At 42.4% G+C, this 10793-nt stretch overlaps 1 protein-coding gene and 1 non-coding gene across 5 annotated transcripts in view; both read right to left on the reverse strand.

Annotated features, from left to right (window-relative positions):
• The window catches only part of MATR3 (matrin 3), a 47393-nt gene extending 37250 nt beyond the window's left edge, over window positions 1–10143 (reverse strand). The window contains exons 1-5 of one of the 4 annotated variants that reach the window (XM_054568379.1): window positions 9978–10143; window positions 8037–8065; window positions 6654–6731; window positions 5866–5950; window positions 18–132 (exon numbers count right to left, since the gene is read on the reverse strand). The gene's annotated coding sequence lies outside the window, so the exon portion shown is untranslated. The remainder of the gene's footprint in view (window positions 1–17; window positions 133–5865; window positions 5951–6653; window positions 6732–8036; window positions 8066–9977) is intronic. The other 3 variants (XM_054568375.1, XM_054568378.1, XM_054568376.1) reach the window with 3 other exon arrangements.
• Window positions 6013–6213, reverse strand: LOC129066799 (small nucleolar RNA SNORA74). Its single transcript, XR_008528734.1, has one exon. It is a non-coding gene; the product is annotated as a small nucleolar RNA SNORA74 (small nucleolar RNA).
• Window positions 10144–10793: the final 650 nt, after the last annotated feature.

The following is a 10793-nucleotide window of genomic DNA, read 5'->3' on the forward strand; positions in this document are numbered from 1 at the left end:
ATCTTGTTCAAGCTTACCCCCAAAGTCTAGCGTAGAGTTCAGTGGATAAAAGCCGCAAAAAAGTATGAGTTAAATGACCAGTCTTCTGACAAGATGAGTGATTAGCATAGGTTATTTCTTCCTCTAAGACACCTATGAAGATATTAAACACAGAAGGGTTTAGGGATCTGAGAAATGTAATGTGAAACATCCCCTGGAAAAACAGATTATGACTAGATCCTACTACACAAGGGCAAGAAATGGAAAAATGCAGTGCAGAAAAGGGTAGAACGCCATGGTAGTAGTAGTATAGGCTGAGACAAAACTTTATTACATCCTTAACCTCTCCTGTTCATTGCCTCATGTCCAATCCATCACTGACCAGGGTGTCCAGTATATCGTAACTTTACTTAGCCCCTTGAGTTCTCCTCTAGAGAATTACAACCGAGGGGAAGTAGAGGAAGTTCCACTATCTGTCACTGGTGAAGCCATGATTCTAGTGCACAGGCTCTGTGCCTTGATGGCCATCTCCATTCTCCTTCAACTCATCAGAACACTAGGGTCTGGATCCTCCCTTTTACCAGAAACTGATAAATTTCCCATCCTTTACCGTGAGCTCATAGGGTAGGAAATAATCACTCACCTGGGGCCAAAAGCAACCACTATGAAAGACAACAGGCTCAATCCCTATTCTAGATTAAAGAGAATAAACAAAGACAATGGGATAAAATGTGTTGAATATTAAAAATGGAATGTTTATAAAATATAGGGAGACAATGAACTATGGATCCTGGTTACATTACATATATATTTCATTGTTCTATCTTCTGACAGGGCCTAGAAGCAACACTTCAGCATCAAGAGGCGCTGGGTCCTACTATACAGGTTCTAGAACATCTAGCACCCAACTCTTCATTCCTTAATGCCATTAAATTATAAAGGAACCAGAGCTTCTTAAATAACTGGCAGACTCTGAAATTGGGACAGGAAAAAGTCAAGATGAGCCTGGAACATTTTATAGTATCATAAAGTGAGACGTCCTTAAAAACAATAACTCCACAATGATGGAGGCATACTGAAGAGACACAGGAGCCAACTGAAAGAGCTCCAAAAGGTTAGTGCTGGGACAATTTGAAAATGAAGTATTACTGGATTATTTCCCCAGTACGCACTAAGTTATCCATGAGTCCATAGTGATATAAATAAGTTGAATAAGCCCTGGCTGGTGAGTGCCAGCCTGTGAACTGAAAGGTGACTAGTTCAATTCCCAGTCAGGGCACATGCCTGGGTTCTGGGCCAGGTCCCAAGTGGAGGGGCGTGCAAAAGGCAACTGATCGATACATCTCTCACACATTGTTTTTCTTCCTCTTTCCCCTCCCCTTCCCCTCTAAAATTAAATAAAATCTTTAAAAAAAAATGACTGAATGAATGGAGGAGAAAAGATCAATTTCTTTCTGGAAAATTCTAAGTAACCTATGTGCACATTCTACCTTTAAGGAGAGCAAAACTCTTCTATCCTTAATTGTAGGCTGCATGCAGTGATTGCGAAGAGTACAGGATTCTCTGGCCACATAGCTCAGTGGGTTAGAGCATCATTCCTATATGCCAAGGTCGTGGGTTAGATCCCCAGTCAGGGCACATATGAGTCAACCAATGAATGCATAAATAAATGGAACAACAAACAGACATTTCTCTCTCTAAAATCAATACATTAAAAAAAAAAAAGAAGAAGACTACAGTATTGGATGGAGAGGAATTTTACAGTGGACAAAGCTGGCAAATAAGACCTCAGCCAGGTGATCAAGGCTAAAATCAACAGAAATGAAATACATAATACAGGTATTGTGTATTTTAGAGAAGGTAAGGGAGGGAGAGAAAGAACAGTGTGATAGAAACATGGGTTGGTTGCCTCTCACACACACCCCAACCAGGGACCAAACCTGCAATCTGGGCACATGCCCTGATTGGAAATCCTTTCACTTTGTGGGATGATGCCCAAACGAGCCAATGGTTAGGGCTGATATATGTATTCATTTTTATAAAAGATTTTCCCAAGCATGTGCCCTGACTGAGAACTGAACTGGCAACCTGTCAGTTTGAAGGCTGTCACTCAATCCACTGAGCCACCCCGGCCAGGGCTGTAATATTATGTGATGAGAATGGAATTTACCTGTCATCTTCCTCTCAAAATCCCTTAAGACCAACCTAATCATGAGAAAAGCTCAATCCTAACTGAAGGACTTTCTACAGAATACCTGACTCAAAACTCGAGGTCATCAAAAACACAGAAAGTCTAAGAAGCTGTCATAGCAAGAGATGCTTTAAGAGACATGAAGACTAAATGTAGTATCTTCAATGGGGTCCTGGAACAGAGAAAGGACATTAGATAAAAATGAAATCAGAATGAAATACGGACTTCAGTTAATAATGTATGGACACTGGCCCATTAATTGTGACAAATGTATGATACTAATATAAAATGTTAATATTAGGGGAAATTGTGTGTAGGGTACATAGGAATTCTTTGTACTATCTTTGTAACTTTTCTATATATCTACAACTATTCTAAAACAAAAGAAATTTCAAGGTCCATTTTGTCACCCCCTTCCCAGGTAGTAAAAACAGCATAGAACATTCTCACACCCCAGAGGGTTTTTATTGGAGAACAAGGAGAGCCAAAGTAACAGGGGCCCCTTTAAACCAGGCCTGACGGTACTCAATGGACAAATACATAACTGACCAAGCTGGCTCATTAAAATAGCAATAAACAGAAAGGTGTTTTTAAGCAGACATTCTAAGCATTATAGTTGATTTGTTAATTCAGTGAAATTGTTTCCTCAGAGAATATTGACAGGAGCATTAACTGGAGCTATTTATAAAGCCCCAATTAAGCAACAAGATTAAATTAATAGGAGTCATTGTCACTTTTTAAAGTTCTTAATTAGTTGCTCTTGTAAGGTTGTTTTTCTTTGTGTAAATTCCTAGGCATTGAGTCTCTTTTCCACGTTTCTTTGGTGCCTGCAGAATTTATTCCTATGGGATTTTGTTTTCCTGATTAAAATTAGAGATGTAATCCAAAATTTCAATGCAGAAGTCCATTGACAGTAGTTCTATTGATCCTGACAGGGAAATAAATTGATAGGTGACAGGATAGCATTCAATACTTGGGGTCCCCTACTCACCCTGCTTTAGTTTTTCCTTAGTATGGTACAGGACTGGGGCCTGAAATGTTAACAGAGCAACAAAGAGGGGCACTTGTGTTTACTGTTACTTATGGCCGGAGGTGGCAGCTTGGATATTTACAGACTGGTAACCTGCCAGTCCAATTTCAGCTTCCATTGCAGCATGAGAAAAAGATAGGGAAAGAGAAGAAATGAATAAAAAAAGCTACTTTGAAATGTTTTACTTCATCTTCTTAGACTCATGGTGGGTGGGGGCGGGGGGGGGGAATCAAGTTAATAGGGAGTAATAGGTGACTAATTAAACTTCACTTATCAAGTAGGAAGTCCCATTAAATTACCTAAATGTGCATGATTAAGCCACTGAAACCTCTTAGGGTATTAACTACAGGAACAAATACCAAATAAATTATCCCTTTTCAAGTAGTAACATAGGGACCTCTCTCTGCACCTGGGTAGCATGTGTTACCATGGTCAGGAAGTCAATCTGCTCAGGGGAATGAGATCCCCTATTTTAAACCCTGGCTATTCATATGTAAATATTCCTCCTTAGAAGCCATTTCTATTTCACTATCTAAGACTGAGGCTGTGATTAGGCTCTGCTGGAAATTAAAGACCGCTGTTCTTTCTTAGGACCTCTTTTTTAAGTATACATTAAAAGAGGAGAAGCAGTGATCAAAGTAATCCATGCAAAAGTTATACATAAACCCCAAATCTAAGAAATAAGGACTATTCTGCCCTGGCTGGTGTGGCTCAGTGGACTGAGTGCTAGTCGGTGAACTGAAGGGTTACTGATTCGATTCCCAGTCAGGGCACATGCCTGGGTTGTGCACTGGGTCCCCCGTTGGGGGCGTGCAAGAGGCAACTGATCGATTTATCTCTCCTCTCTTTCTCCCTCCCTTCCCCTCTCTAAAAATAAATATAAATTAAAAAAAAAAAAAGAAATAAGAACGATTGTACTACTAACAACACCTTAGTCCTCTAAAACATGAAGAGTTGAAGGTTGTATGGTAGTCTTGCTAACATGGAATTTTTCACATGTTGGCTCTAGCCCTGAGTCTATCACTAATGAGCTGTCAAGTCTCATGGCCTAAATTTCATTCACTAGAACAGGGCTTGCTAAATTATAGTCTGCAGGCCAATACTGGCTTGCCACCTGTTTCTGAAAGATCCTTAAGCTTTAAATGGTTTGGGGGACAATGCTTTTTGTGACACTGAAATTTTATGAAATTCTAATTTCAGTGCCCATAAATAAAGTTTTATTGGAACATAGTAATGCTCACTTGCTGCCATGTTGTCTCTGGCTGCGTTTATACTGCCACTGCAGAGCTGAGTAGTTGCAACAAAGATTATGTGGTATGCAAGCCTAAAATATTATCTGGCTATTTACAGGAAGATTGCCAACCCCTCTCCTCTAGAAAAACAATGTATAATAAAGCTGTCTGCATTGGTGGAATTATTCTGAGATTTCCAATATGGTAGTCACGAGATACTGAGGTGGAGAAAATTGATTTTATTTAATTTTTGTCAATTCAAATAGCCACATGTATTGCATAGCAGAGCTCTAGGAAATGAGAGTTTAGTTTAGGTTTAGCTTTCCACCTGAAATAAAACCTCACTTGTTTTTCCTTTGCTCTCTCACAATTACCACACTCTCAACACTTCTGACACAGATATGTAAGTTTTTTCCCAAACCAAGCAAATCTGTGTCACCAGCTGGGTTTCCTACAATTTAACTCAATTCTGACACTATCTACAGCTGGAAACAGCATCAGACACCACAGGTTAAGGACACATTCCCCATGACTGTCCCCTACACACCTCCACAAATCAGAAATCGAGTTGTTCCCGTACTTCTGACTGATAGGCTAAAAATTGGAAGGTTCCGCCCTGGCCAGGTGGCTCAGTTAGTTGCAGCATCATCCCACACACCAAAAGGTTGGGGGCTGATTCCCCATCAGGACATATATGGGAGGCATCCAATCAATGTTTCTCTCAAATCAAAAAACGTATCGCTGGGGGTGAGGATTTAAACAAAAAACAAACAAAATGAAACAAAAATGGAGGTTTCTACAACCTTCTCAGGTTCAACTTACTTGCTGGAGCAGCTCAGAGCTCAGGAAAACTGAGTACCAAATTATTATAGAAGGACATAATAAAAGACACTGAAGAACATCTAGATGGCAGAGGCATAGGACAGGATGTGGAAAGGGATACCAAGCTTCCATGCCCTCACTGGGTGCATTACTCTCCCAGCACCTCCATGTTTTCACCAACCTGAAAGTTCTCTGAATCCCACACTACTGGAGTTTTTTAATGGAGGCTTCACCATATAGGCATGATCAATTATCAACTCCATTTTCAGCCCCTCAGCCCTCTCTGGAGAATGGGGGATTGGAGGGCTGAAAATTCTAAGTTTCAGTCCTTGGTTTTTCTGGTGACCTGGGTGACATTAGAAGACACTCCTATCACTTGGGAAATTCCATGGGATTTAGGAGCTCTGACTAGTCAGGAACCAAAGTCAAAAACTGAGTATTAAATACAAGGTGCTCATGGTGCTCTTATCACTTAGGAAATTTTAAGTGTTTTAGGAGCTCTGGGCCAGGAACCAGGGGCAGAGGCCAATATATTTCTTTTTATTATTTCATACCATCCATCTGAGCTGAAGCAAGTTAGTTAGAACCTACTTGACAAAAGGACTACATACATTACTTATTTTGGTGTCACACAGGGTTGCCTATCAGACATCTGAGGTCCTGATGGAGACAGGTTTCTCATTCAGGTGAAGGCACCTAGGATTTAGAGAAAAGGAATGACACGTTGTCCCTAACAAAGGTCCTTTTCTAACAAAAAAATTGTTCGCACCCAGACTAGGACCAACTCCACACGAGGAGTTATTCCACTCTCAGAGGTGCAAAACACTGCCGAAAGGTACTTGGCTACAACACCAAAACAGTGCTTGAAGCCAGACCTCATTAAAGGCAGTGCTTGCTCTTCCAACAGTGTAACACCATCCATGGCATCACATTAGCCTGGATAGCTGACAACTGCTGGATAATTCTTGAAACAGCTTTCTTATGCATTTCAGATACCCAGGCACCCAAGGCAAAAGACACGGATGCAGATATATCCATGAATTAAATCTTAAGTACAAAACAGAGGCCTGGAAGCACTGGCTGTAGACCCTGTTGCCAAATCCTTTAAATAAACAGCAAACAAGAACCCCTTTCCCATGCACCAGGCACTGTGCTTGGGAGCTAGTAGTGAAAAAGGCAAGATACAGTATTACTATCTCCCTATAAATTCCTTAGATGGAATGATACAGATACTGTCATAGACCCCATATTCCTTCAGACCATAACCATCAAAATCATACCCAGGCCTTACTTTACTGGGGGCAAATATAGGTAATTTTGCCTCCCAGTGTTTCTTGATGGACACCAACTAACAGAGGGCTGACACATAGTCAATGTTGGAATGAATAGGGATATTTACCTGAAAACTCCAGACTGTCCACCTGCCACTAATTTCCTCTCTTCAGGAGGGCCAAGGATGCCCTACTTTCAAGTCATCCTAAAAAGAAAAAGTATCACTGGTCAACACCCCGGACTAAAACAGCAGCTCCTAGCGCTGCTTTTCTGTAGAGATGTAAACAGAATATCGCCTGACATTTATAATTTAACCATATTTTATATCTCCAGAAATTATTTTATTTTCCACTATTTGCCTTTTTCTTGCCTATAATTATCATTAAAACTAGCCATCCCCCAAGCCCTCTAAATATCACTAGTCTTAAGACCCCATATATAAAAGGCTATATTCCACAATTAACATTTGAGATATTCAAACAAAGCACTCAACTTTTAGCTAAGAGGATCCTTTTAACGGGGAGCCAATTCACAGAACAAAACTAGCTTTGATAAGTAACTTCCCTGCCTCCCAACATCCTTACCAGTTCCTCCTATGGAAACTAGGATGTTACTTTTCACAGAAGCAGCAACTACGTCAGCCCTATTGGACAATCTCCAGCATCACCCTGAGTGACAAGTGTTTGCCTAGAACTGAGAACCATCTCTTCTGAGAAAGTTAGCATCCCAAAACAAAATTACTACCAAGGGGGCTCAAGATTTACTGCTCCAAAGTGGCCACAACTCTGTTCACTCCTGGAAAATCAGTAAGAAACCAACACAAAGATACTATCAGCCTAAAGCAGAAATTAGTATGGTTGAAGCTAGGCCTAGTGTTTAAGAGTCCCTCAATCAATTGCTATTTTTATATTTTATTAATGAACTAATGAATGCCCATAATTCTAGAGCAAATTCATACCAACATTCCCCTATAAGGCATTCTCATAGATAAATACAGCTATGAAATCCCTCTACAAAGGGTTATCCTGACTAGCTTTGTATGGTGGGGGACCCATGAACTTTGATTTCAGTGAAATTAGCAAAAATACCAGGGATTTCCTCCCTGTATAAGGTACCCTTTGCACTTGGTAGGCGCTCAAAAAATAAAAGCCTCACTTTTCTTCTCTACTTATACATCCCTTCATGGCTTTATTACCTTTTTTGTTTCCAAAGTGTGATTCAAACAAATTCATACCAGCCAAACCTGTTAAGCCAGAACTCAGAAAGATCTGGATTTTTAGGTTTCTCCCTGCAAAGTTACACTCATATATATTTAACCTGAGTGGATAAGCAACTATGCTGGCATCCTGGTATAGTTTACAACAGAGATGGCATGCATGAACCAGGCCCAGAATGCCAACCAGCTACTGGCTGCTGCTCTCCCAGCAGTGGAACACTTGCCTAGGTACAAGACAACCTAGGCAGTTGCCTATAGCTGGAGCCAAAGGTAGGCGAATGGAGTTGCACTTACCTGACGCTGCATCTGTTCAAAGTCCAGAACTGCAATCAATCAAAGCACTCCAGGTTAGAGTCAGTCAACAGTTAGTGAACACCTGCATGGAGTTCAAGACCCCTGCCATCAAAACCCCATAACAGGACCTGGCTAGCGTGGCTCACTTGGTTGTGTGTTTGCCTGCAAAGCAATGGGTCACTAGGTTCCATTCCTGGTCAGGTCACATGCCTGGTCCCAGGTTGGGGCATATACAAGAGGCAACTGATTGACGTATTTCCCTCTCACATTGATCGATCAATTGATCTCTCTCTTTCTCTCTCTCTTCCTTCCCTTCTCTCTAAAAATATATAAATAAAATCTTAAAAAAAACAAACGGTGAGGCCTGAGCCACAGAAATAGCAGGCAATAATTTTTCCTTGGTTAGCATTATTTTCACATGTTATTGTTACTTATGACCCACAGTTCAACAGGAGTAAATAAATGATCTGGTAAATAAGTATCAGGAAGCTTAACAGCCAAGAAACAACTGACAAATAACTTAAAGTCTCTATCTCAATCTCCTCATTTGTAAAATCGGAATATTATTAATAGTACTCTGTATACAAGTAGGTTAGGAGGCTTAAATGAAATGTAAATTATGTCCACAGGATGATATTTGGTATAGAATGGGCACACAGTAAACACTTGCTATTATCAGGATCTACATTCCAGGCAAGGAGATGATGGATACAAGTGGGTGGACAGGAAAAGTTGCCCTGACTGGTGTGGCTCATTAGGTTGGGGGTCAATCTGCAAGTCAAAAGGATGCCAGTTCGTTCAGGGTGCAGGAACTTGCCTGGGTTGTGGGGGTCCCCAGTTGGGGGAAAACAAGATGCAACCAATCGAGGTTTTTCTTCCTTTCTCCCAACCCTCTCCTCTGCAAAAATAAATAAAAGTTTTAAAAAGGGGGGAAAGTTACCATGGGAGAGCAACGGGCAGTGAAAATTGGCAAGTTGGTTAAAACTAGGTTATGAAGGGCCTCGATTATGGGATTTAAGAATTTGTAAAAGCAGCCCTGGCTGATGTGGCTCAGTGGACCGAGCATTGGCCTGCCAACTGAAAGGTTGCCGGTTCCATTCCTGGTCAGGGCACATGCCTGGGTTGTAGGCCAGGTCTCTGGTTAGGGGCATGTGAAAGGCAACCAGTCGACATTTCTGTTACTCTCCTTCCGTTCCCCTCTCTCTAAAAATAAATAAATATTTTTTTAAAAAATATTTATAAAAGCAGCACTTTAGAGACATAATTGCATGCAGTAATGGATGTGTAAAGGATAATCCTGACTAGCTTTGGGTGGTGGGGGGAGTAGGAGCCATGAACTTTAAAAGGAACTTGAGACAGATTGACATTATTGCCAAAGACCTCGGCTATTGGTTGAAAATAACCAAAATGTTTGCAATGTTAATAAACATTCCTCCCCACCCACCATTATAATTTATCTTTTTAATATAAGGTTAGGTTATCTAGGACCATACCTTCTCCCAGCCATCTCTAACTGCACTCCTAACCGCCTCCAAATTATTTAAAGGAAAAGTAAACTACAGGGAGGTCATTGTCCAGGACTAAAAACGAATCTAAAAACGGCCTGCCCCTTTCAGGGGCTTGGGCTGAATTAACTGACAAACTCCACCAGACACGTGTTCCTTACAACCCTTCTCAAATCTCTTGGCCTCGTGCCTGGAGAGTGAGGCTCTCCGCGACCAGCTCTAGGTGACTCTCCAGGGACAAGAGGGATGGTAGAAAACGGAGGACGACTCTAGGGCTACTACGTCCCAACGACTCTTTAAGGTGCCCTCCAAACCTGGGGTCACAAGAAAACGAACCCCAATTTCGTCCCGTGCCTTGAAAGAAGCCTTCCCACAACTGCCTCTCGTCCCGGACTGGTAAACCTCCAAGACCTCTTCCTACTTGGTCCTTACTCACACGCGAGAGTCCGGAGCTCGGCAGGGCCACTCCAGCCCCGGCAGAGGCCGCAAGGAAAAGGGAAGCCGGCAGCCGCAGGAAGCCCCGCCCCGGGGGCGCTACGGGGCAGAGCCCCAGTGAGCGGGTCCCGGAAGCCCCGCCCAGGGAAGAGTTGGTGGGGGGAAATGCAAGTGCGGTGGCCTAGGTGATTATATTCCGTGCAGAAGTTAGACCCCAGAAAAGAATGGGTAGGAACGGAACAGGGACTACGTTCATTTTACTGTCATCCCATTTGTTACTTACGGACGGAAGGGGCGGTGAGTTTGGAACGGCTAAAGAGAAAACCTGGTGTGTACTAAGGCGGCTGTGCTTCCTGTGTGCCTACACCGAGCACTCCCGTGACGTCGGTTCTCACACGTGTGTCGCCTTTCGGTTCCTGCAGGCTCAACCCACGCTTTTCCCCTATCCCACGCAGCTCCCCTTTCTGGCTCTCTCCAGGAGCACTCTCACTAGGCTAATGGATCGCCCACCCACAGAGGTCACCTTGGTTTTCAGAATCTCTAGTAAGTTTTCGTGTAGATTATGCCTGTCACTCCTACAGACATCCCTGGTGCCTGTAGTGTGATCCTTAGCTAAGCTGCAGCAGCTAAAAAAACACTGGCTTTCTCTGCTAGACTTGCATCGTGGCACAATCAACCAGAGGCCACATCCCCGGTCTGGACAGATTGCTCATCAAATTACCAGCATTTCTTCTGAACACTAAAACTTCCCTCCTCTAGCTGAACTCAATGATTCTGTCCTGCTGAACAGCAGGTGAAGCTGAGGCCCAGAGGGGCG

The sequence above is a fragment of the Pteronotus mesoamericanus genome, unplaced genomic scaffold (assembly GCF_021234165.1).
Source record: "Pteronotus mesoamericanus isolate MK-2021 breed Mesoamerican mustached bat unplaced genomic scaffold, CSHL_Meso_final contig_2, whole genome shotgun sequence".
NCBI lineage: Eukaryota > Metazoa > Chordata > Mammalia > Chiroptera > Mormoopidae > Pteronotus > Pteronotus mesoamericanus.